The sequence below is a fragment of the Mandrillus leucophaeus genome, unplaced genomic scaffold (assembly GCF_000951045.1).
Source record: "Mandrillus leucophaeus isolate KB7577 unplaced genomic scaffold, Mleu.le_1.0 Scaffold475, whole genome shotgun sequence".
Classification (NCBI taxonomy): Eukaryota; Metazoa; Chordata; class Mammalia; order Primates; family Cercopithecidae; genus Mandrillus; species Mandrillus leucophaeus.
The window spans coordinates 124,504-147,978 of record NW_012105087.1 but is presented as its reverse complement, the minus strand read 5'-3'; the positions used below and the strand labels follow the sequence as shown (position 1 = coordinate 147,978).

At 42.7% G+C, this 23,475-nt stretch overlaps 2 non-coding genes and 1 pseudogene across 3 annotated transcripts in view; 2 read left to right on the top strand and 1 right to left on the bottom strand.

Annotated features, from left to right (window-relative positions):
- The window catches only part of LOC105550294, a 931,651-nt pseudogene that overhangs the window by 785,457 nt on the left and 122,719 nt on the right, over positions 1-23,475 (top strand). The gene's annotated exons all lie outside the window — the stretch shown is intronic.
- Positions 6,010-6,080, bottom strand: TRNAG-CCC. The gene has a single exon. It is a non-coding gene; the product is annotated as a tRNA-Gly (tRNA).
- Positions 22,066-22,139, top strand: TRNAN-GUU. The gene has a single exon. It is a non-coding gene; the product is annotated as a tRNA-Asn (tRNA).

Sequence of the window (23,475 nt, the reverse complement as noted above, 5' to 3'; positions counted from 1 at the left end):
CAACACAGGTGGAATAATATCTTAAATTTATATAAACAAATTTCAGAGTTCTATGAGCCCAGTTTTCATTGAAATCATGTAAACTCACCTGAAGCAATTGCTCCTTGTGACTCAGACTATGGTTTAGGTGCTGGATGTTTTGTTCCTGGGTTCGAATCTCATTGTATTTTTCAGCCTCCTGGGCACGAAGCTGTTGGCCCTTGTTCTACAATTCTTCTTGTAGCTGCTGCAAGGCTTTTTGCAATTCCTGAATTAAACATATTACCTTTTTAAAGAGATCTAAAATTATCACATGGTTATCAGAAATTACAACTAGATTTGTAAAGCACTTAAAAGCCATCACTCCCACTCTCACCAGAAAAAAAAACTGAACAAACCAAACATCAATAACTCTACTTATATGCAACAGAAAATGGAGGTCCTAAGACATGCCAATCCTATGAAACTTTGAGCCATGGGCAAATACAGAGAATCACAACTTACCTGAATCAGAAACCACCACTGGAGCCAGCATTGGGTAGACATAATTCAAAGGGAATTGGCTAATTGCCGGAGCTGACAGCAGCCCAGCCTGAGAGGTAAAAACTCCTGGGGGCCTAACTAGTGGGAGCCTCCCATATCTTCATGCGTTTTGTCTCCAGAAGACTTAGGGTGAGAATCGGAGACAACTCCTTGCATGCTTCTGGAGGGGAAGGAGAGGTAACCATTGAAAAACATGCCCGGTGCATTCTTTTCTACTTAACAAACACGTGCCCTCAAAAGAAAATTGTGTTTCCAGAGTCTAACCAATGTGGGGAAAGGGAAAAACCCAACTCCAGCGACCTCTGGCCATCCTGTCTCACCTAACAGGGAACAAAATTTGAGAAGCACTTTTGAAGGTCACAGCCCAGGGGCACAGGCCCACCACAAGACTGAGACCTAATCATAGGATTATAGAACACTTCCCTCCCCTACTCCTTACCACTGTATCAATAGGTCATATACATACATTTACATACACACACTATATATATATATAAATACACACTACACACACACACACATACATATATATATATAGAGAGAGAGAAAGAGTGAGAGATTTATTACATTTGATCCTCCATATCTGTGGGTTCTGCATCCATGGATTCAACCAGGCCTGACTCCAAAATATTTTTTCAAAACTTATGATTGTGTCTGTACTGTACATATATGGACTTTTTTCTTTGTCATTATTCCCTAAACAATACCACATAACCACTATTTATATAGCATTTGGGAGGATGTGAGTAGGTTATCTGCAAATTCTACATCATTTTGTATAAGGAATTAGAACATCCGTGGATTTTGTTATCTGCAGGGAGTCCTGGCACCGATCACCCAGTGATGTTGAGAAATGACCACACAGGAAATTGGTTCATGTGATTATGGAGGCTGGGAAGTTTGAAATCTGCAGTGTGGCCTGACACATTGGAGTCTCAGAAGAACTGATGGTACAGATATATTCCAAAGGTCATCTGTCAGGGAATTTGCTCTTATTCCTTCTTGCTTGAAGACGCTGGTCTTTTTGTTCTAGTCGGGCCTCCTACTGACGGAATGAGGTTCACTCACATCATGAAAAGCAATCCGCTTTTCCCAAATTCACCAATTTAAGTATTAGTCTCATCCAAAAACATTCTCCATGTTGACACATAAAACTAACTCTCACGGGAAGAAAAGAAGTATTTTTCCAAAATTAATAAGAGATTCCAAGCCATAGATCCAAGAAGTTCAGAGAACACCCAGCAGGGTAAATACTAAAAACTGTACACCTAGGCATGCAAATCCTAGTAAACATTCTCTAGAGAAACAGAACCAACAGAAGATAGATAGAAATAAAGATGAAGAGAGAGAGAGAGAGAGGAGAGAGAGAGAGAGAAAGAGATTGAGATTGATTTTAAGGAATTGGCTCACATAATTGTGGATACTTGGTGAGATCAAATCTGATGAGGTAGACGAGCAGGCTGGAGACTTAGGGGAGAGAGTTGCAGTTCAAGTCTAAAGGGAATCTGCTGGCAGAATTCCTCCTTGTTAGGGGGAGGTCAGGTTTTATACTATTAAGGCCTTCACCTGACTAGATGAGGCCAACTCACACTATGGAGGGTCATCTGCTTTACTCAAAGTTCGCTAATTTCAATGTCTCATTTCATCAAAAAACACCTTCACAGAAACATCAGAATAATATTTGACCAAATATCTGGGCACCATGGCCCAGCCAAATTTACACATACAATTAAGCATCACAACATATAATATAGAAAATGTAGAAAATCAAAGACCAAAGAACATCTTGAGTGAAGCTAGAGAAAGGAAACACCTTACCTTAGAAGAACAAGGATGAGCATTACATTAGACTACTCTTCATAAACCATGCAAGCAAGAACAGCATGCAGCTGACATATTTAGTGTTGGAGGAAAAATAGTCCTGCTAACCTAGAATTCTGTAGAATTATCCTTCAAACGTGAAGGAGAAATAAAGACTCTCTGACAAACAAAAATTGAGGGAATTTGTCACCAGTGATTTTGTCTTCCGTGAGAGGTTAAAAGAAGTTCTTCAGAAAGAAGAAAAACTACAAAGGTCAGAGACAAATCTACACCAAAGAAAGAAGTTAGAGAAGAAATAAATGAAGATAAAATAAAATATTTTATTATTTTTATTCTTAATTCATATAATCGTCTGTCAAAATAAGAAAAATAGCAATAATAGATTGGATGATTATATATTATGAATACATCAAATGAATAATAGCAATGTTTTAAAGGGTGGTAGGAAAGGAATAAGGAATTTTGTTTTTAAGTTACCTGCGTGACCCATGAAGCATCATAGCATTACTTATACATTGACTTAGATTAGTTGTAAATATATATGGCAAGCAATAGGGTGAAAACAAAAACACTGTTTTTTTTTTTAAAATGAATGAAATTCATATTTTAAGAAGAAGGAAAAAATGGGATCATATAACATGTTCAATTATAGCCAGAGAAGGTAGAAAAAGAGTAAAAGACACAAAAGAAAACAATGAAGAAAGTTAAAGAATACAAACAGTTACACGTACGGTACATATTAATCCGGTGATATCAATAGTCACTTTAAATGTGAATGGTCCAAATATACCAATTGAAAGGGACTGGAAGAATGGAAAATGAGCCCCAACTATATGTTTTCTACAACAAACCTCCTTTAAATAAGAAGACACAGAGATAGTCAAAGTGAAGAGATGGAGAAAGATATACCATACTCATCGTAATCAAAAGAAAACTGGAGAAGCAGCCGAGCACTGTGGCTCATGCCTGTATCTCCGCACTTTGGGAGGCCGAGGCAGGTGGATCACTTAAGGTCAGGAGTTCAAGGCCAGCCTGGCCAATATGGGGAAACCCCGACTCTACTAAAGACACAAAATTAGCCGACCGTGGTGGTGCATGCCTTTAATCCCAGCTACTTGGGAGCCTGAGGCAGGAGAATCGCTTGAACCTGGAAGATAGATGTTGCAGTGAGCCGAGGTTGTGCCATTGCACTCCAGCCTGGGGAACAAGAGCAAAATTCAGTCTCAAAAATGAAAACTAGATAAGCTATATTAATTTGAGACAGAGCCTACTTCAGAGGGAGGAAAATCATGGGGATAAAGAGTCATTACATTATGATAAAGAGGTCACTTCTCCAAGAAGATACGACAATCCTTAACTGATATGCACCTAACAACAGAGCATCTAAATACGAGAGGCAAAAGCTGATAGAACTTCAAGGACAAATAGACAGATTCACTATTACAGTGGGAGACTTCAGCTTCAGTAATTGACAGATCCAGCAGGCAGGAAATCAGTAAAGGTATAGTGGAACTGGACACCACTACCAGTCACCTGGATCCAACCAACTTTTTAGATTACTTCATCCAACAAGAGCACAATACATATCCTTTTTAGGTTCACATGGAATGTTCACCAAGATCCACTATATTCTGGCCCATAAAACACACTTCAACACATTTAATGGAATAGAAATCATACCAAGTATGCCCTTCATTCAAAGTATGAAAGTGAAGTAGAAATCAATAGCAGACAGATAGCTGGAAAACCCCAAAATTGGAGATCAGACAACACACTTCTAATAACACCTGGGCCAAGGAAAAGTCTTGGAACAAATTACATATTTTTAGCTAAATGAAAATGAGTGTATAACTTACAAAAAAATTTCTAGGTGCAGGAAAATTGTTGCTTAGAAAGAAATTCATAGTATTCAATGTATATGTTAGCAAAGAAAAAATATCTACAATTAATAATTCAAGATTACAATTTAGGAAACTCAAAAAACAAGAGCAAATGAAACCCAAAGTCAGTGAAAAACAAGAAACTAAGAATTAGAGGAGAAATCAAGGAAACAAAACCAGAAATCAAGAGAGAAAAATCAACAAAACCAAAAGTTAGTTCTTTAAAATAATCAATAAAATTGAGAAACATCTAGCTGGTGAACCAAGAGACAATGAGAGAAGATACAAATTACTAATAAAAAAAGAAAAGAAGGTCCTCACTTCTGATCTCATGGACATTAAAAGGATAACAAATGAGGATTATCAACAATTCTGTGTTCACAAATTTGATAACTTGATGAATTGGACCAAGTCCTTGAAAGACACAGTCTACCAAAACTCACACAAGGAGAAGTAGATAACCTAAATAGATCTCTATTACTGAAATTGAAGCAAAGCTTAACAACCTTCCAGAAGAAAGCACCAGGTCTAGATGGTTTCCCTACTAAACATTTAAGGAAGAAATGATACCAATTATCTCTAGAAAATGGAAGCCGAGGGAGCACGTCTTAACTCTGGTCTAGGAGGCAAACTTTACCCTAGTAGCAAAACTATACAGATGATTTTGAACCAGGATATTGAACTAGCCTGCACTGCTGAACAGCTCCTGAAACTCAACCCTGGAAGAACTGTAGAAGCAAGAAGGAAACATGGTTTACCGGAACTGTGAAAAATGGTAAACCTCCTATAGAGACTAAGTCGGTTTTGAACCGGCGTGTGTGAAAGGTTGATGTTCACAGGTAGGAGAGAGAGAACGACATAGAGAAAAGCATTTTCGATTCTGCTCTTGCTTCTGACTCCATGGCTATGGGCCAAATGGGGCTCTTCCTGCTTTGGGGGAAGATTTGTCAGCGGCTCTTAATCCGCCAATGCCGCAGCTGCGATGTTACATCCTGGACCCATATAAGTTTCGCTGAGGAAAAGGGTAGATGAAAACAGGGGAGGACAAATCAGACGATCCTGGAGCATTCTTTTTCCAGGTTTGCTCCCCAAAGCTCCAGAGCTAGTGGTTGTCATGGCCTTCCCACCACGCTGCTTAAAGAGAAGCAATAAAAAGAATCCCTTGGACAGAAGATTTGCCTGGTGGAGTGTAAAACAAACGCGGGTGATAGAAATGAGTTTTGGGGACGTGCTACTCTCCACTCGGGGTCCATCCTTCATTTTGCCGAGACCACCAAAGACTGGGCCTTCCTCAACAGGAAGGTCCGAGGCCCCTCTCTGCAGCTCCCCTCATCTGCACGCGGGTTCCTCCCCACATACCTCCCTTTTCCCTGGGGCCCCTTGTCTCACGTGTGTCTGCCCTACCCCACAGCTTCTCTCCTTTCGGGAATGTCATTTATTTCTTAAGCTGCACTCCATGGCGAGACATGGTCAAATGGTCTGTCCAAGGTCCAGGCAGTGAAATCTATGTCCAGGTGACTCTTTGTATTTCAGGGATCCGCCAGAAGAGACAATAAAAGTCCCTCCGGTTTTAGGGCCAAATATGCAAAGACCAACCAACCAGACACACTGGCTACTTCAAAGACACTCTCAGCAAAGTACCTGCTTAGAGAAATTCCACTCCGGAAGGAACCCGAAAGCTATACAGTAGTTCTCTTTTTCTTCTCTTTATTATCGCGCCTGTAACCTACCTGAAGAACAGTTATGGTAACTAAATTTAAAAACCAGAGGTTACAAAACCACAGGTTGCATTGGCCGGGAATCGAACCCGGGTCTCCCGCGTGGGAGGCGAGAATTCTACCACTGAACCACCAATGCCCGCTGGTTGCAAAACCTCTGGTGTTTCCCTAGAAAGAGGTAAAATACGGACTCAAGGTTTTCACCATTCTCTTTGGATAACTAACAAAAAAGACACTCAGAGCAAAGGCTTACAGTGGAGATTTGCATCAGGCAACACCACAAACTTATGGCTTCGCATTAAAAGAGTTGACTTAAAAAACCCTTATTTTGAAGTAGGCTCTGTGCAACTGGGTAACAAACCTCTGTAGGAAAACACCAGAAATTCACCCGGTTTCCTGTCATCCAACGTGGGCCTGTGGAAAGTTCTTGCCTCGCTTCTTGATATCTTATCTTTGCCTTCGCGCCGCTTGGGACCTTCCAAACCCTTTCCTCCCAACCTTAACACGAACATCAGTACTTTCCCCCAAAAGGCCTTCGGAACCCAGGGACCCGGGTTTGGAAAGCTGGTCTCTTGGCACTATACCTGGGATACTTCCGGAGACCTGGGTGATAACTGAGCTTCTTTCCTCATATACCTATTTCGAATTCCTGGAAAACTCCAGGGATCAGATCTTGCTTTTAACTTCTTAAGCCTTACAGAGACCAAAACAAGAGCGAAGAAATGGACGTTTCGCTTCAAGATTTTTTTCCCTTCACCATGCCCTCGTCGGCCACCCAAGGAGGCCAGTTCAGGAAAAAACGGTCCCATTCGATTCCATTCAACTCTAGGTAGATGCTAGGATGTTACTCCTCTAGCTAATGTAAAGCGTTATTTTGCTGTTTGCCTTTGTCTGATATCCATGTTTTCACTCTTATTCTTTTGTTTCTGATAAGCCTGGTACAGGCTTTGCACTGCTCTCTTTGTTGTTGTTGTTGTTGTTGTTGTTTGTTTTCTTTTCTTTTTAAATGTTTCATTTCCAATTTTTACTTTAATTTCACAGGTACATGTGCAGGATGTGCAGGTTTGTCTCATAAGTAAACCTGTGCCATGGTGGTTTGCTGCACAGATCATCCCATCACCCAGGCACTAAGCCCAGCATCCCTTAGCTCCTCTTTCTGATGCTCTCCTCTCTTCCCAGCCTCACCCTCTGGCAGGCTCCAGTGTGTGTTGTCCCCACCCCCATCCTATCTGTTCACATGTTCTCATCATTCAGCTCCTACTGATAAGTGAGAACACGTGATATTTGGTTTTCTTATCCTGCATTAGTGTGCTAAGGATAATATGCTCGGCTTTTAATATGTAACCCTTTTCTTTCCATTAAACTGTTAGAGCCAGCATTTCCTTTTCTATCCAATCTGAGAGATTTAGATCCATTATAATTAGCAGTAATTAGTGTTATGTTGGAGATGACGGGCATAGTTAGTCTCATTCCCAGCATTTCATTGTATGATTTCCCCGTTTTTGCTTTTTTTTTTTTTTGTTTGTTTGTTTGTTTGCTTTTGAGACGGAGTCTCGATGTGTCGCCCAGGCTGGAGTGCAGTGGCGCGATCTCGGCTCACTGCAAGCTCTGCCTCCGGGGTTCACGACATTCTCCCGCCTCAGCCTCCGAGTAGCTGGGACTACAGGCGCCCGCCACCACGCCCGGCTAGTTTTTTGTATTTTTAGTAGAGACGGGGTTTCACCATGTTAGCCAGGATGGTCTCGATCTCCTGACCTCATGATCCACCCGCCTCGGCCTCCCAAAGTGCTGGGATTACAGGCTTGAGCCACTGCGCCTGGCCTTTTGCTTTGTTTTTTAATGTCTCTTCCTGCCTTTCTTAACTAGACTGGTCTGTCTGGGTAAACTTTCTAAAAAACTTTCTGTTTTCCTATACTGTTTTTGAAATTCCATGTCCTTAGCTCAGGACATATTATGGTGGCCACTCGGAGCAAGGCCCATACTGTCTCTTCTTTCCTCTGTTTATCCAATTCCTATTCCCTTGTCCACTTCTAGAAACTCGTTCTGAGAAGTTTAGTATATGCTCTTTTATCCCACACTTTCTCTGCATATTTCAATAAGGGGATGTCTTTGAAAAACACACATTGTTCTTGGATGGGGATGTTAAAACAACTATAAAATATGAGTTGGTTCCCCAAAACCCATTCCAGCCTCTTTACTCCATTCTGTGTACTAGCTTCTCAATTTTTCTATTCTATTCTATTTTTTCTATAGAATAGAAAAAATTTACACAAACAGTAAAGTTTGTGTAAAAAGGGGCAAGGGGAAAGAGTCAAGCCAATTTAAAATGAACAAAACACTTGAACAGTGTTTGTTCACAAAAGAGGCTTTCTTCATGTCCAGATGTCAAAAGAAAGAATTCTTAGCATCATTACTCATTCAGAAAACACAAATCTAAAATGCCATGAGACACCATTACATGCCCATCAGAATAGCCAACATTTAAGAGACAGGAGAAACCACTAGTCTGTAAGAATGCAGAGCAAATATATCCCTTGTTGCTGGCAAGAGAATATGATAGTGCAACCGTTCTAAAAGACTGTCTGATAGTTTCTGATAAAGTTAAAAATACGCCTGCTCCATGACCTGGCCATTCCATTACTAGGTTTATACTCAAGAGAAATGAAGGCACAGGTCCATAAAAAGGCCCATAGTACAATATTCCTAAACTTTATTCACAACAGTCAAAAGTAGAAATATCCCAATTGTCCATCAATGGTATTGTATTCATCAATAACATCGAAAAGCTGAGATACATGCCATAAAATGGACGCATCTCAAAACTATCTTTGCATTAAAACAAAAAAAACAAAAAACAAAACAAAAAAACCCCAGCAAAGTCAGTATATTCCTTTAAGTGAATTTCAAGAAGCAGCAAAAGTAATCCATGGAGACAGAAATCAGAATGATGATTGCCTAAGTGGGGATGGGGTGAGGACTGACTGTAAAGGGGCTCTAATGACTTTTTGGGCTGGTGAAAATGATGTCCTGTAACTTGATCTGGGTGATGGTTTCTTTCATCAAAATGCACTGGGCTGTGCACTTAAGATTGGCACACTTTGGTCTGTGTGGATTATATTTCAGTCATTTACTGATAGCAAAAATAAATAAACAAATAAATAAAAACAGAAATAAAAATTGGGTGTTGGGCAATGACATTAAGTTTAGATTTTCTTGTATTATTTAGGCTTTACTTAAAATTCCCAGTTGGAGTGCGAACTCTCCTCATGTCCTCTCACTTGTTTCTGATTTGACCTTAAAAGGCCAAACCGATGTTTGAAATATCTGAACCAGAAAAACAGTATGGCTATATCGTGTCAATAAGGCTGACTGAGAAGGAGCAGCTCACCTTTTGGGTGTTACACTTGCTCACAGAGGGAGCAAAAGCCAGGTCTTCAAGATGACCGGACCCCGGCGTGCAGGTTTGGGGTTCCTTCTATTCTCACCACTGCACAGAGCTCCGAAGGCACGGGTAAGTTCTAACCTCTCTAGTCGCAGGTAAAGAGGGCAGCCTAGGCAGAGGTTGCAGTCTAAAGGAAAGGAGGAGTGCCACGCCCCAGGAGGGATACTGCCTGGACTCGGACTTGACCCTTGGCCACGATGCAGAGTACTAACCAATATACGATCACAGGAAGCCGCCTGCTTTCTTCTTTAAATTTAATATAGGGCTGCTTCGGCCTAAGAGGCCTCATGATTTTCCTTCTTTCTTGGTGTCTCTCCATTTTTCCTTCCTTTCTCCCCACTCTGCTACAGGAGAAAAGATGAGGTTCGTCTCTCAAGGATCCGGTCCTTCCCGCTGAACAAAGCTACTGGGAAGTTTCCTCGCCAGGGTTCCCGCCTCTACCGACTTCCTTGCTCTCCTCCTTGCAGTTCCCCCTTAGACCCACCCCATGCCCCGCTCCCGCCCTGGTGCCCCAAGCACCCACTCAAAAACAGCGCAGCTGAGCCCCTGCAGCTCCACCTGGCAGAAGGTTTACTGGAGGCCTCGCCCGTTGTCCGCCCCACGGGATGCCAGGAAATCAATCGGAATAAACGCTTTTTAAAAAGAACTTACTTCCCCTTCGCGACCAGCCTGGGCAACACGGCGAAATCCTGTCTCTATAAAAAATACAAAAATTAGCCCGTCGTGTGGCTCACGCCTGTAGTCCCAGCTCCTTGGGGGGCTAAGGCAAGAAAATCGCTCTGCCCCAGGAGGTCAAGGTTGCAGTGAGCCGTGTTTGCACCTCTGCACTCCAGCCTGGGCGACCAAATCAGACCCTGTCTCACAAACAGAACAAAACAAAACTTCCCCATGGAAAAACAGTTCTTGATTTCTATTTTCAGAGCTCTTCAAAGGACTAAAAACTAAAGGCGACGATGGACTAATTCAAGTCCTAGTCGTGCGCCCTGGTGAGTGCCAGACCCTGTTTCCCGCGAAGGGACCCACAAGAGACCCTCACCACCATCCCTGCCCCAGTGGAGCCCCCGTGCGGGACACAGGATCCGCAGACGGCAGCGGAAGCTCCGCAGCTGCCTCAAAAGCGACTGGCCAGGGTGGGCACAGGCTCCCTCAGTAGATGAAGGCGGCGCAAAGAACGGGAAGAGGCATCCCGGGAGTCCACCGGGCGTCCTGCTTCCCTTGGGTCCCCGAGGCGGCCGCTCGGGCTCGGGTCGCGGACCGGGGCGTTTCCGGGGGCTTCTGAAGCAGGCGAGGGGAAGGGCGGGCGAAGGCCATACGGCTGTCCTTCGTGCTCTAGAATGTCCCAACGCGCGCGTGTCCAACACCACAATTCACCGCTCTAATCTCTCCAGTTTTCCAAGCACCTGGAACTTACACAGTCATCCTGCCGGGAGGGCCCTGAAGATTGAGGGGTTGGGGAGTTTGGTGAGTGCACCCTTCCTATAGTGCCCAGAAGAAGGCACAGAACGTGTTTCTGTGGCGCAATTCGTCAGAGCGTTCTGCTGTTAACGGTAAAGGTTGGTGGTTCGAGTCGGGCCCTGGGCTTTTATTTTAACCTGTTTCTGTTGATTGGACAACCAACTCCTGATTGATCACAAGACACACGTGTCCCCACTTCCTATCCACCTTAAGTCTGAGGCTTAGCAAGGGCCACCGCACGTCATACCTGTCAAACTCAGGAATCCCATAGACCTTAGAAAGGATCTCGCTTGTGGTGTGATAAAAATCTTCCTTGCTCCCATGGCTTGGGTCAGTGAGGTAGACATTTTGTGCTTCAAGTTTTTCATGTTTAATAATAGGAGGCCTATTACAGCAGTATCCTATGCCCAGGATGTGCCTGGGTTTACTGATTGCTCTATCAGTAATGTGACCAATGGAATCAGTCATTCTCATGGTGATCCTCGCCGTTGTTCGTGAAAACAGCCTTTCTTCCTCAGTTTGTGCATGATTTATTTAACCCTTTTCAAAATGTTTTTGAAGTGAGGTGCGTTTCATGGTTTTAGGATTACAAATGATGCTACAGTCACCATCATTCTTGTACACATATCTTCGGTCACTCATGCAGATATTTCTATAGTGTAGAGAACAAGATGTGCTATTTTTACATTATAGAATTTATTTAATGCTTCTAATTTGAGTACATTCTGCAAATTAATCTTTCATGGGAGAGGTACCAAATCATATTCCAATTTGTTTCCCAATTCCGTCAATGTCTCTTTTGTCATTTACTTGCCGGCACAACAAACTTTCTACACATCGATGTATGATATTCCAGCCTTGGTCACCCAGACTGAAGTGCAGTGGTGCAAACATGGCTCACTGCAGCCTGGACCTCCTGAGGCAGAGCGATTTTCTTGCCTCAGCGCCCCAGGGAGCTGGGACTATAGATGTGCACCACACGATGGGCTATTTTTTGTATTTTTTGTAGAGATGGGATTTTGCCGTGTTGCCCAGGCTGGTCACGAGGGGAGAGGCACCCTCCTGGCTTAACCGAGGGGTTATACAACAGAAGGACATGGTGGACATCACACACAGATACTCTGTGACATAGGATGAACTGCTAAACTTCTAAGATATTTTAAAGTCCTGCAACATCCGTGGTTGTTTTCTGTGATGACCAAGTCACACTGGTCAGGAGAAGATGCACCACAGTGACCTCTTGGAAAGATTTCTGTCAAATTCCCTTATACAAGGGGAGCAAAATCACAAAGGTCCCAGGCGATTTTTTCTTCTCCCCTTTCCTCTTTTCTTCATAAATCTTGGTTTTGCTTTTATTTGCCAAAACCAATCTAATGCCCATTCTCCCTCCTATACAATGGTAAATTAGCATGCAGATAGCTGTCCCTGTATTATTATTTGATAGATTTTTTTCAGGGGCTATGTCCATAACAATTAGCCTATCTGAGAAACATCACTGGAGCCAACAGAACCCTCCACCCTACAGGCATCTTGTGAAGGCCTGAACCCTCAGAGCTATTAGCTCCTGTTCCCTTGGTTCTTCTAATGAATATCATGAATAGAAATTGAGCTCTTTTGCTTTTACCCACTAAGTATGGCTATAGTACAGGTCTCTCTCTCCCTCTATGTCTTCTCTCTCTCTCTTACTGTTTCTTTCTCATTTTTGCACTATTATTTTCTGCCATCAGTGGCACCAGTGTGGGTTTCTGGTTTTGATGTTATGGAGTGAACTTCTGGTGACAATCTCTGTTAGGTGGTGGTTGACAAGGATCCATTCTCTGATTGGCAGTACGTGACAGCTAATCTAGTCTGCAAGTCTTTCTTGATTGTCCATTATCCTAAAGATTCTGGTCTTTCCTGACATTTGAGACTGCAGCAATGAGAAGTTTTTCATATCTTGTCTTTCTGATGTTTGGTAAAAGTCTTATGGACACAGTAGTTATCAATATGTGCAAGAATGGCATCTCTATAATAAGGATGATCTTAATACACAATGTGCCACACCCCATTTCATAGGGAACTCTTGGCTCCCGGAAAGTGCTATACCTGAATGGATCTTGGCACAGGAAGGAAACTAAATTCCTAGCATGGAGGGGCGGCTTTCTTTGATGGGCATATTCAGATTTTTCATAGCTGAAAAATATCGAATTAATCTCCTCTAAGGATTGTGTAAATTACAGTACAGGAAGGAGAAAAAAGACAATTATTACATCCCAAAGAAGCAACTGAGTCAGCAACATGAGCACTTCTGATAATTATACAAATCAAGACCTCATAATTTCCTGTAATTTAAGCAAGTCCAGCCCTTAGTAAAAATGGTAGAAAAGCAATGACCTGTAACAGTTGTCAGAATGAAAAATGGAGCCACTTATGCCAAATCCTAACAAAATTGAATCAGGAGATCACAAAGGAGGGGTGCTCACACACACACGTGCCCATGACAAAAAACTATCACAAGAACTCTCTGAAAACCACAACTTTGCACAAAGGCCACCACAACCTTACCCAAAGAATCTCTCTGCAAGGACATCTGCCCAGCAACTGCCTATTCAGCCTTGGACCGATGCCGCCCTTGTGATTATTCCTTGTGGCCAAGGATAATGGTTTCTAAACAACTATGTGACCTTCCTCATTTCGGCTGTGAAAGGTTCCCCTTCTCAGCCTGCCCGGATGCGCCTATGGGTCCTCATACCGTAGTGCAGTGCGTGGATCCCGAATTGAAATCCTCTGTCTATTCCCAAACATTCATTTCTTTGGAGAACCACCCTCTCTTGGTTGTTATTTTAGGTTGGCAACTTCGTCCTCTGGAAAAGAGAATAACCTGTTAGACTCAAAATTGTATCACAGAATTACTGAGATTTTTGGCAGTGAGGGCTCTCGAGGTATCTAAGGGTACCTAATGATTCCTTTTGTTTCTCTCACTGATAAGCATCACTGATAGAGATCACTGCCTCTGTTTCCACTTTAAAGGATGTTACTTATGACATGCTTTAGAATGCCCGGTACTTTAATGGATTTTTTTCATGTATAAATACACAGTATTTTCTAACTTTGTCTTCCTCTGAATAGTATAGACAAATTAAGTATCTGATCAATATAAAGGAGGTACTGCCCCCATAGTCTTATTATTATTATATGATTATTATTAATTTTCAGAGACAGAGTCGCTATTCCTCACCCAGGCTGGAGTGCAATGGCATGATCTAGCTCACTGCTGCCTTGAACCCCTGGGCTCAAGTGCTCCTCCTGCTCCAGCCTCCTGAGTAGCTGGGACTGCAGGCACATGCCACCACACCTGCCTAATGTTTTTATTTTTCATAGTTACAGGGCCTCACCGTGTTGCCCAGGCTAGCCCAATTAGCTTAAGAACAGTAATAATCATGTGTTTAAATTTACAATAAGAAAACTAAGACTTTTTATGAAAAAAACTCACATTTTTCTACATATGCTTTAAATGTGATGTTTCTCTGAGGGAAAAATCCTGCTGCTGAGTTTCCCAAGAAGAAAAACAAGCTGCAGATCAGCATAGACAGAGACCGGGTTGGGGTGATCCGCCCCTCTGCGGCCTGCCCAGGGGCAGAGGGGAATTAATCTTCAGAGAGACAGAACATGACTCAGTCCTTTCATAATTTTTCACACAAAGACCCATCATTCAGTCACAATATTATAGGCATATAAAGTAGCAAAGGCAAGAGAAAACAAACCCAAAACAGGAAACAATAGGTTTCTCACAGATGACGGAGATATCGAGGTTGTCAGATAGTAACATTAAAATGATATGATTTAGATGTTCAGAAAAATGGAAGAGATGGTAAAATTTTTCACCGGAAAATAATAACCTATTTTGAAATAAAATGGAAATCATAGAAATAAAATATGGTCATGGTAGAAATAACATAGAGATGTAATAAATACTTATAATTGGAAAGAAAATCTATTAAAGTTAGAAATAAAATGCAATAGTTATTATTTTAAAAAGTCAATAGATTGGTGTAATGGCAGTTTGGATCCGTGTGAAGAGGGATTACTAGCCTGATAAGTAACCGGAGACTTTCTAGACAAGCATAGAGAGCTAGCAGGAAGGAAAACTAAGAACTGAGTGTATATATATATATGAGAATATATATATGTGAGTTATGTCATAAACACTTAACGTAATGTGTCACTAAAGTCCTGGAAGCTGGAGGAGACAGAAAGTGGGACAGAAGCAATACTGAAAGGAAGTAGTTCTTACCTATGGACAATTATGAGAAACAAACCCAACGAGGCATCAAGCCACATGTGCAAGAGGAGCTATGAACTCCAAGCAGCATAAGGACAAACAAACCACACCTAGGCATGTCATCAGGACACTGCTGAATGCCCAAGGCACATGGGAAAACCAGAGCAGCGCCAGAGGGGAAATTCCTATTGTGTCCAAAGGTTGGGTGCTAAATTCACAGCAGTGAAAAAGACACCACAGAGTTCTAAAATACTATCATTTTCAACTGACTACTGGCTCCTAACCCAAGACTACAGATCTTTCAAGTGGAGGTGAAGTGTAGATCTCTCTGGAGAAGCAGCACATGCTAACTAAGGGAAACGCAAAAATGTGAAATGATCCCCGGGGAATGTGGAAAGGGAATGAAGGAATGCAGAGCAATGCGTAGGTTAAATGCGTCGCTCAGTCAAATAGTACGTTTTACTAATCCAACTATCATAGTGATATCCATGTGACTTAAAATATATGTTGCCATAAAATTAATGACAGTAACTTGAAAATCACAAGGAGGGTAAATGGAATTAAGATGTTCCAACTTCTAGCATTGTGTAGGAAGAGTAAAAAGTTCTAATTTACTCCAAACTTTGTTGTACAGATTTTACAGTACATATAAAAGTAAAAAATATATCTCAGGGTAAAATCAATACTAAAAGAAGTATTCATTTTAAGATTTCAGCAGTTTAAAAATAATTAACATTATTTTTATATTAAAAATGTAAATGTAAAAAGTGTACCGTGAAATTTAATAAATGTATAGACCATTTTAAGTATCAACCAGACCAAGCTATAGTACATTTCCATCAACCTAGGAAGTTTTCCATCAAAATATCTCAAAGAGGGAGCCACTGTTGAGTCCTGATGCTTCCTGTAAATGGAATTACACAGGAATATCAGACAGGTACATTAAAATAAATTTGTTTTTGACATTCAAAAGATATTTTATAGGCATCTTTTGCTAAGCATGGTGTTTGGAGGGTTTTACCCATGTTACTGTGTTTTTTCATGTTTTCCCTGCTTTTTTAAAAAATTTTTGTTTTGCTCGTTTTTGTTTGCTGTGCGTGAGGTCATTTTATGACTATGTAACAGTAGATATTAAATTTTTCTGTTGATGAGGACTTGTGTTGTACCCAGTTTTTCCTTAGTATAAAAATAAGGTTTCTATGAGCATTTCTTGTAGAAGTCTTGTTGGATGTATGTGTTCATTTTTCATGGGTAATGAATGAAAGTCCATTTGCTTTCCTATAGGGTAGACTTAACTCTGTAAGAAACTGCCAAATATTAGAAAAGGTGTTGTGCTAAATTGCAGTCCAACCAATGTCACACAGCAGTATCATACACACTCTGAATGAGGAAGAAGGAGAGGCAATGACTTTCAAAATCAGGTTTTCTATGTTTCCCTTCATTTTCTTGCAAGCGTTTAATGACATTTTCGAAGGTGGCTATGGGGACACCAAGTGTTATCATCAGCCTTTTCAAGTCTTGCCACAGAGCCATGGAGAGATACCCCAGGGAAGCCCAGCCAAGTGTCAGGCTTATAAACACCAGGCGGGAATAGATGCCTATGAAATGAGAAGGGTCAAGTGACCCTCCTGTCATGTCTGTGCCTCTCTTTGTAGGTGCCTTGACACCAAAAATGATCACTCCACTTATTTTGCCAAAGATAAAGCCAGACATTAGTTAAAGCACAGAAAACGGATTTTATTCACTAACTACTGACAGTAGAGAACCTGGCTGAGCTGTGTTCCCATTTGTGCAGAGGTGATGGCATTATAGGGGGAGAGGGAGGAGAGAGAGAGGGCAGGGGGCAAGGCACAAGTGAAACATTACAAAAGGTTGCTCAGTGTAAACTTCTGCCTCATCAGGCCAGCTGTGTCTGCCAGCTGGCAATATTAGAAGATAGGATTCTAACCTCCCACAGAGATTGGAAGACAGACGCTCAGTTCTTCCTGAGAACTACAGCTCAAAGGAGTAAGACTTTCAGATCCTAGGGAAAGACACACTGGAGTCCTTAGGAGATACACACACATCTCAAAGGGATGCAGGAAGGATTCCCTTCTTAGTAAGTGCCATAAGAAAGGGAGATCCCGAATCTACCATCATCAGCAGGTATTGGCTAGAACTAAAGTAAGGTCCCCTGGCAGCCTCAAGCTTTCTGGGGTAGGCATTGTCACGGGAGCCTACAGTCATCCTCCAGACAAAGCCTTATGTCTGAGAAGCCATGATAGAGTCTGGTCATCTCTTAGCCCAGAGATTTAGACTGAGTCCTTGTGTGCTGAGTTTGGTGTTTCTCACTTTCCATCCCCCCATTACATGGCTTAGATTTTAGTTGACTCTGTTAGATGCAGAAGGCCACGGGCCATTTTCAGTGGCTTTCAGGCAGCCCAGGCATATCTATTGAGACCTGAATGAAAATAAAGAAAACCATGAGATTGAGAGTGGGCCCCACAATAGGTATCCATTACCCATATTCAAGGAGATGGACACGAATATTTCCAGGCTTTATCAAAATGGAAAGTGGCTTATGGAGTCAGGATGAAACTCAAACTTATATTAGCACTTCATATAGCTTATTGATATATTTTTTACATAAAAGCCATGACAAAAATGACAATCCACAAGTGGCAATGGTATGTAAGAGTTGGGGAGAGACTCCATAAGGTCAAAATTAACCTCATTTTATTTATTTATTTTTATTTTTTTGAAATGGAGTTTCACTCCTGTTGCCCAGGCTGGAGTGCAATGGTGGGATCTTGGCTCACTGCAACCTCCACCTCCCGGTTCAAGCAATTCTCCTGCCTCAACCTCCCGAGTAGCTGGGATTACAGGTGCGCACCACCATGCCCAACTAATTTTTTGTATTTTTGGTAGAAATGGGGTTTCACCATGTTATCCAGGCTGGTCTCAAACTCCTGAGCTCAGGTGATCTGCCCACCTCAGCCTCCCAAAGTGTGGGATTACAGGGGTGAGCCACAGTGCCTGGGCAACCTTACTTTCAATGAAACGCTCACATGTTGCTACTATAAGAGAAAGGAAGACAATGTTATGCTGGAATACATTAATTGTCGTGGGATAAACAGGCAGGACATGATGCTAAATTTATTAGTCACTTTTACTGAGAGTAGTTGTGAAGATTAATTTTTCTGTCAGTTTGAATGGTCCATGGGGTACCCAGATATTTGGTTAAACAATGTTTCTCACTGTGTTTCTGAGAGTGTTTCTGGATGAGATTGACATTTGAATCAGTAAACTGCGTAAAGCGGTTTGCTCTCCCCAGTGTGAGTGGGCCTCATCCAACCCACAGAAGGCTCGAATAGAATGAAAGGCTAGAAAGAAGTCTTTCTGCTCCACTGTCTTTGAGCCGGGACATCAGTCTTCTGCCTTGGGCCTCCGACTTGGTGGAGAACTACAATAGACTCTCCTGGGTCTAAAGCTTACTCAGTGTAGACCTTGGACTTCTCTGCTTCCATAATCACATTAGCCAATGTAAACCCCTCTCTCTCTCTCTCTCTCTCTCTCTCTCTCTGTGTGTGTGTGTGTGTGTGTGTATATCCTGCTTGTTTTCTTTCTCTGGAGAACTCGGACTAATGTAGTAATATGTGCCACTCGCCAGTCTTTGTCTCTATGCTTTTAAAAGGTATAAAATAAATAAGTAAACAAAACCCTGGAGGGTTCTCAAAGAAGAACAGCAAAGGAAGTGAATTCTGACAGGTTTTGCACTGAGGACATTCAGGTGTGAGGAAAACATGAAAACCACTACGCTAGGGAAAGCAAATGCTATTGAGAATGTCTCACAAACACAACTTACATGTCAGGAGGTAGGGTTGGCCCTCAGGGTGGGCACATTTTACTTTAATTGCACTTTTGGTGGAACTTAAGATGAATCTAGAACTTTCATGATGGATGTATCTATATCTGTGTGTGTGTATACATACACATAGAGAGAATGTGTGTATATATATTACATATAGTTATGTATATTATATTATATATAGTATATATATTATATATATACACACACACACACACACAGAGAGAGAGAGAGAGTCTTGCCATCTTATCCAGGCTGGTCTCCAACTCTGGGCCTCAATCGATCGTCCCACCTCCCCCACCCAAAGTGCTCAGATTACAGGCATGACCCACCTCACCCAGCCCATTTTCATATTTTTAATTTAGTTCAACTATTGTGGAAGACAGTGTGGCAATTTCTCAAGGATCTAGAATCAGAAATACCATTTGACCCAGCAATCCCATTACTGGGTGTATACCCAAAGAATTATAAATCATTCTACTATAAAGACACATGCACACATGCACTATTCACAATAGCAAAGACTTGGAACCAACCCAAAGGCCCACCAATGATAGACTGGATAAAGAAAACGTGGCACATATACAGCATGGAATACTATGCAGCCAGAAAAAAGAAAGAATTCATGTCCTTCGAAGGGACATGGATGAAGCTGGAAACCATCATTCTCAGCAAACTAACAGGAATAAAAAACCAAACACTGCAGGTTGTCACTCATAAGTGGAAGTTGAAAAATCAGAACACATGGACACATGGAGGGGAACATCACACCCTGGGGCCTGTAGCGGGGTGGGGGGCAAAGGGAAGGATAGCATTAGGAGAAATACCTAATGTAGATGACGGGTTGATGGGTGCAGCAAACCACCATGGCATGTGTATACCTATGTAACAAACCTGGACGTTCTGCACATGTATCCCAGAACTTAAAGTATAATAAAAGTTTTTAAAATTTAAATACACATTCCAAAAATTATATAGCAAGTACAGGAAGCCTCCTTTATGCCAGTTTTACAAAAACAGGAAAGATGATATGACAAGGCATCAAAGTGGCAACCTATTAAAGTAGTGAGAGAGAGAAAAAAAGTTATTCTGGAATTCTAAGCCACAATGAAAAATCTTCCAAAAATGTGACTGAAATAAGGACATTTAAAGACATACAAAAAATGAGGCCAGGTGCGGTGGCTCACGCATGTATCCCAGCACTTTGGGAAGCCGAGGCGGGCGGATCACTTGAGGTCAGGGAGTTGGAGACCAGCCTGGCCAACATGGCAAAACTTTGTCTCTACTAAACATACAAAAATTAGCCAGGCGTGGTGGCACATGCCTGTAATCCCAGCTACTCGGGAGGCTGAGGCATGAGAATCACTTGTATCCAGGAGATGGAAGTTGCAGTGAGCCCAGATGATGCCACTGTACTCCAGCCTGGGTGACAGAGTGAGACTCCATCTTAAAAAAATACAAATAAAAATAAAGACATACAAATAAATGAAAGCATTCACCGACCCACACTACAACAAACGTTAAAGGAGTACTCCAGGCCTAAGGATAAGGATATCAGACAGAAAACTGAACCTACACGAAGAAATGGAGACGCCTGGAAATCGCTATGTATGTACTTAGATGTTGGGGTTTAGAACACGTCTAAAATCAAAATACATGACAACACTAGCATAAAGGCCAGAAGGGGAGGTATAATGTCACTTGAGGGCAAACTGGTAAATATGTATTCTAGAAACCTTAAAGCTATCACTGATATAATAAAAGAAAGAATTATAGCTAATAAGCCAAAAAAGGAAAGAAAACGGAATGATATAAAAAACCATGTAATCACTATGCTGGAACAACTGCTCTCCAGGCCTCTACCCTATAAAATACACCAGTGGCCAATGAGAAATGTACAACAATGACGACCGCAGCATTGTTTGTAATCATAAAGTAATGGAAACAACATAATTTCAAAGATACATGAAAAGGGTTTTATTTATTAAACAAACACAATTGAACAAACAAACAATGGAAGCAAGTCCTTTTGCCAAAAGGGACACAGAGGGTCATGATAATGCTACTGCTCCAAGGATTTCAGGGGTCCCAGACGCCTAGTTTTCAGTCTAATTTTTCTGGAAGATTTTATTCTTGGGGAGCTACAGATTCTCTCGTTTCGGGCTCTTTCAGGTTCTATCTCCATTTTCCCCTCAATTCCTCCCCATTCTGCTACAATAAAAAAGCAATTCTCACCTCCGGAAGATCCCGCCTGTGCCTCCCCAAGAGCCTTTCAGGAGATCTGCATGTCTGTTCCACCGCTCCCCGGCTTCTTTCCAGGCTTTTGCTTTTCCCTTCCCCTGCTCCTGCCCTAAGGCCCCAAGACACCCGACCACCGCCCAGCTGAGATTCTCTATTTATTCTCCACCGCGTAGAAGGTGCACTGGAGGCCCCGCCCGTTGCCCGCCCCGCGAGGTACCGAGAAATCAACCTGAATAAACGCTTTGTAAAAAGAACTTCCCCATGGAAAAATCTCTCATGATTTCCATTCTCAAGCCTCTTCAAAGGACTAAAAAATAAAGGCGACGATGGAGTCATTCAACAAGTCCTAATCATGCGCCCTGGTGAGTGCCAGACCCTGCTCCCCGCGAGGGGGATCCACGAGCCACCCTCACCACCATCCCTGCCCTGGTGGAGCCCCCGTGCGGAACACAGGATCCGAAGATGGCAGCGGCAGCTTCGCAGCGGCCCCGAAAGCGACTGGGCCAGGTGGGCACAGGCTCCCTCACTGGGTGAAGGCGGCGCAGAGAACGGGAAGAGCCATCCCGGGAGCCCACTGGGCGTTCAGCTTGCCTTGGGGCCCCCAGGCTGCTCGGGCCCGGGTCGCGGACCTGGGAGTTTCCGGGGGCTTCTGAAGCAGGCGAAGGGCAGGGCGGGCGAAGGCCATTCGGCTGTCCTTCTGGCTCCAGAATGTCCCGCGCGGGTGTCCAACGTGACCAGCGCGATTCACCGCTCTAATCGCTCGGGTTTTCCAAGGCCTTGCTCTATCGTCCTGCCAGGCGGGCCCTGAGGCTGGAAGGGATAGGGGCAGTTTGTTAAAGGTGTCCTTCCCATAATGCACAGTAGAATAAGCAGTTCCTGTCTCTGTGGCGCAATCGGATAGCGCGTTCGGCTGTTAACCGAAAGGTTGGTGGTTCGAGCCCACCCAGGGACGCTTGCTCCAGCTTTTAAAGCGTTCGTGTATTATCGATCACTAGAGAATCTCCCCCGTTCGTGTATTATCCATCACTAGAGAATCTGCCCTTTTTCTTCCCGTAGTCCTAAATCCTAAAGGTTGGTGGTTCCAGGCCAGCCGGGGATGCCCACTGCAGGGAGGGTTTTATCTTCCCAGGATTCTAGGCACAGTTAACAGAGATCCCTGTCAAGGGCCACTCCCCGGACCCCCCACATCCCCGCCTCACAGATCCATTCAGACAGAGCATCTCCTGAAATGTCATGCTGTCTTGTGCCTGTGTATAAGAAACAGAGACCAAACGAGTCACTTTTGGTGCCAATAAAATCCTCATGCTGCCCCTTATAGGCTTGGATGGGTTATATGCCAGCCTCAATTTTTTCATTTTTAATAGGAGGCCTAGAGAGATGTCCTATCCCCTGGATGTGCTGGATTTACTGATTGCTCTATCAATGATACGGATAGAAAGTGGAATCATTCATCATCATAATAATCCTCTCCATCATTTTTGAAAACAGCATTTCTTATCTGTCAGTTTGTGCATGATTTATTTAACCCTTTCCAAAATGTGTTTGAAATGAAGTTGGCTTCATGGTTTTAGGATTTCAGAGAATCCTGAAATCGTCATTCTTGCACCACACATACCTTTGGCCACTGATAGTTCTATAGTAGCGTAGAGAACTGGACGTGCCACTGCTATATTACAGGCTTTTTAATGTTTACTTTTAGTTTTTGTGACAGGGTCTCATTCTGTCTCTCAGGCTGGAGTGCAGTGGCCCGATCGCGTCTCACTGTAGCCTTGACTTCTCAGGCTCAAGCGATCCTCCCATCTCTCAGCCTTCCCAGTAGCTGGCACTACAGGCGTGGGCCATTATGCCCTGCTAATTTTCATATGTTTTGTAGAGAAGGGGTTTCACCATGTTGCGCAGGCTGGTCTCCAAACTCCTGGGCTCAAGCAGCTCCGCGGCCTTGCAAAGTGGCAGGATTTACAGGCATGAGCAACTGCAACAGGTTTTATGTAATGCTTCTAACTTCAGCACTTTTAGCAAATTTATCTTCTGCGAGAGAGATACCAATTCATATTCCAATTTACTTCTCAACTCTAATACTGTCCCTTTCTTCATTTACTCGCTGGCACAACAAACTTTCTCCCCCTCCCCCCACATTTTTTAGGCTAGGTCTCACTCTGTCACCCAGGATGGAGGACAGTGGTGTGATGTCAGTTCACTGCAGCCTCCACCCCCTGGGCTCTAGTGATCCTTCCACCTCAGCCGCCAGAGTAGCTGGATCTACAGACATGCACCACCACATTCAGCTT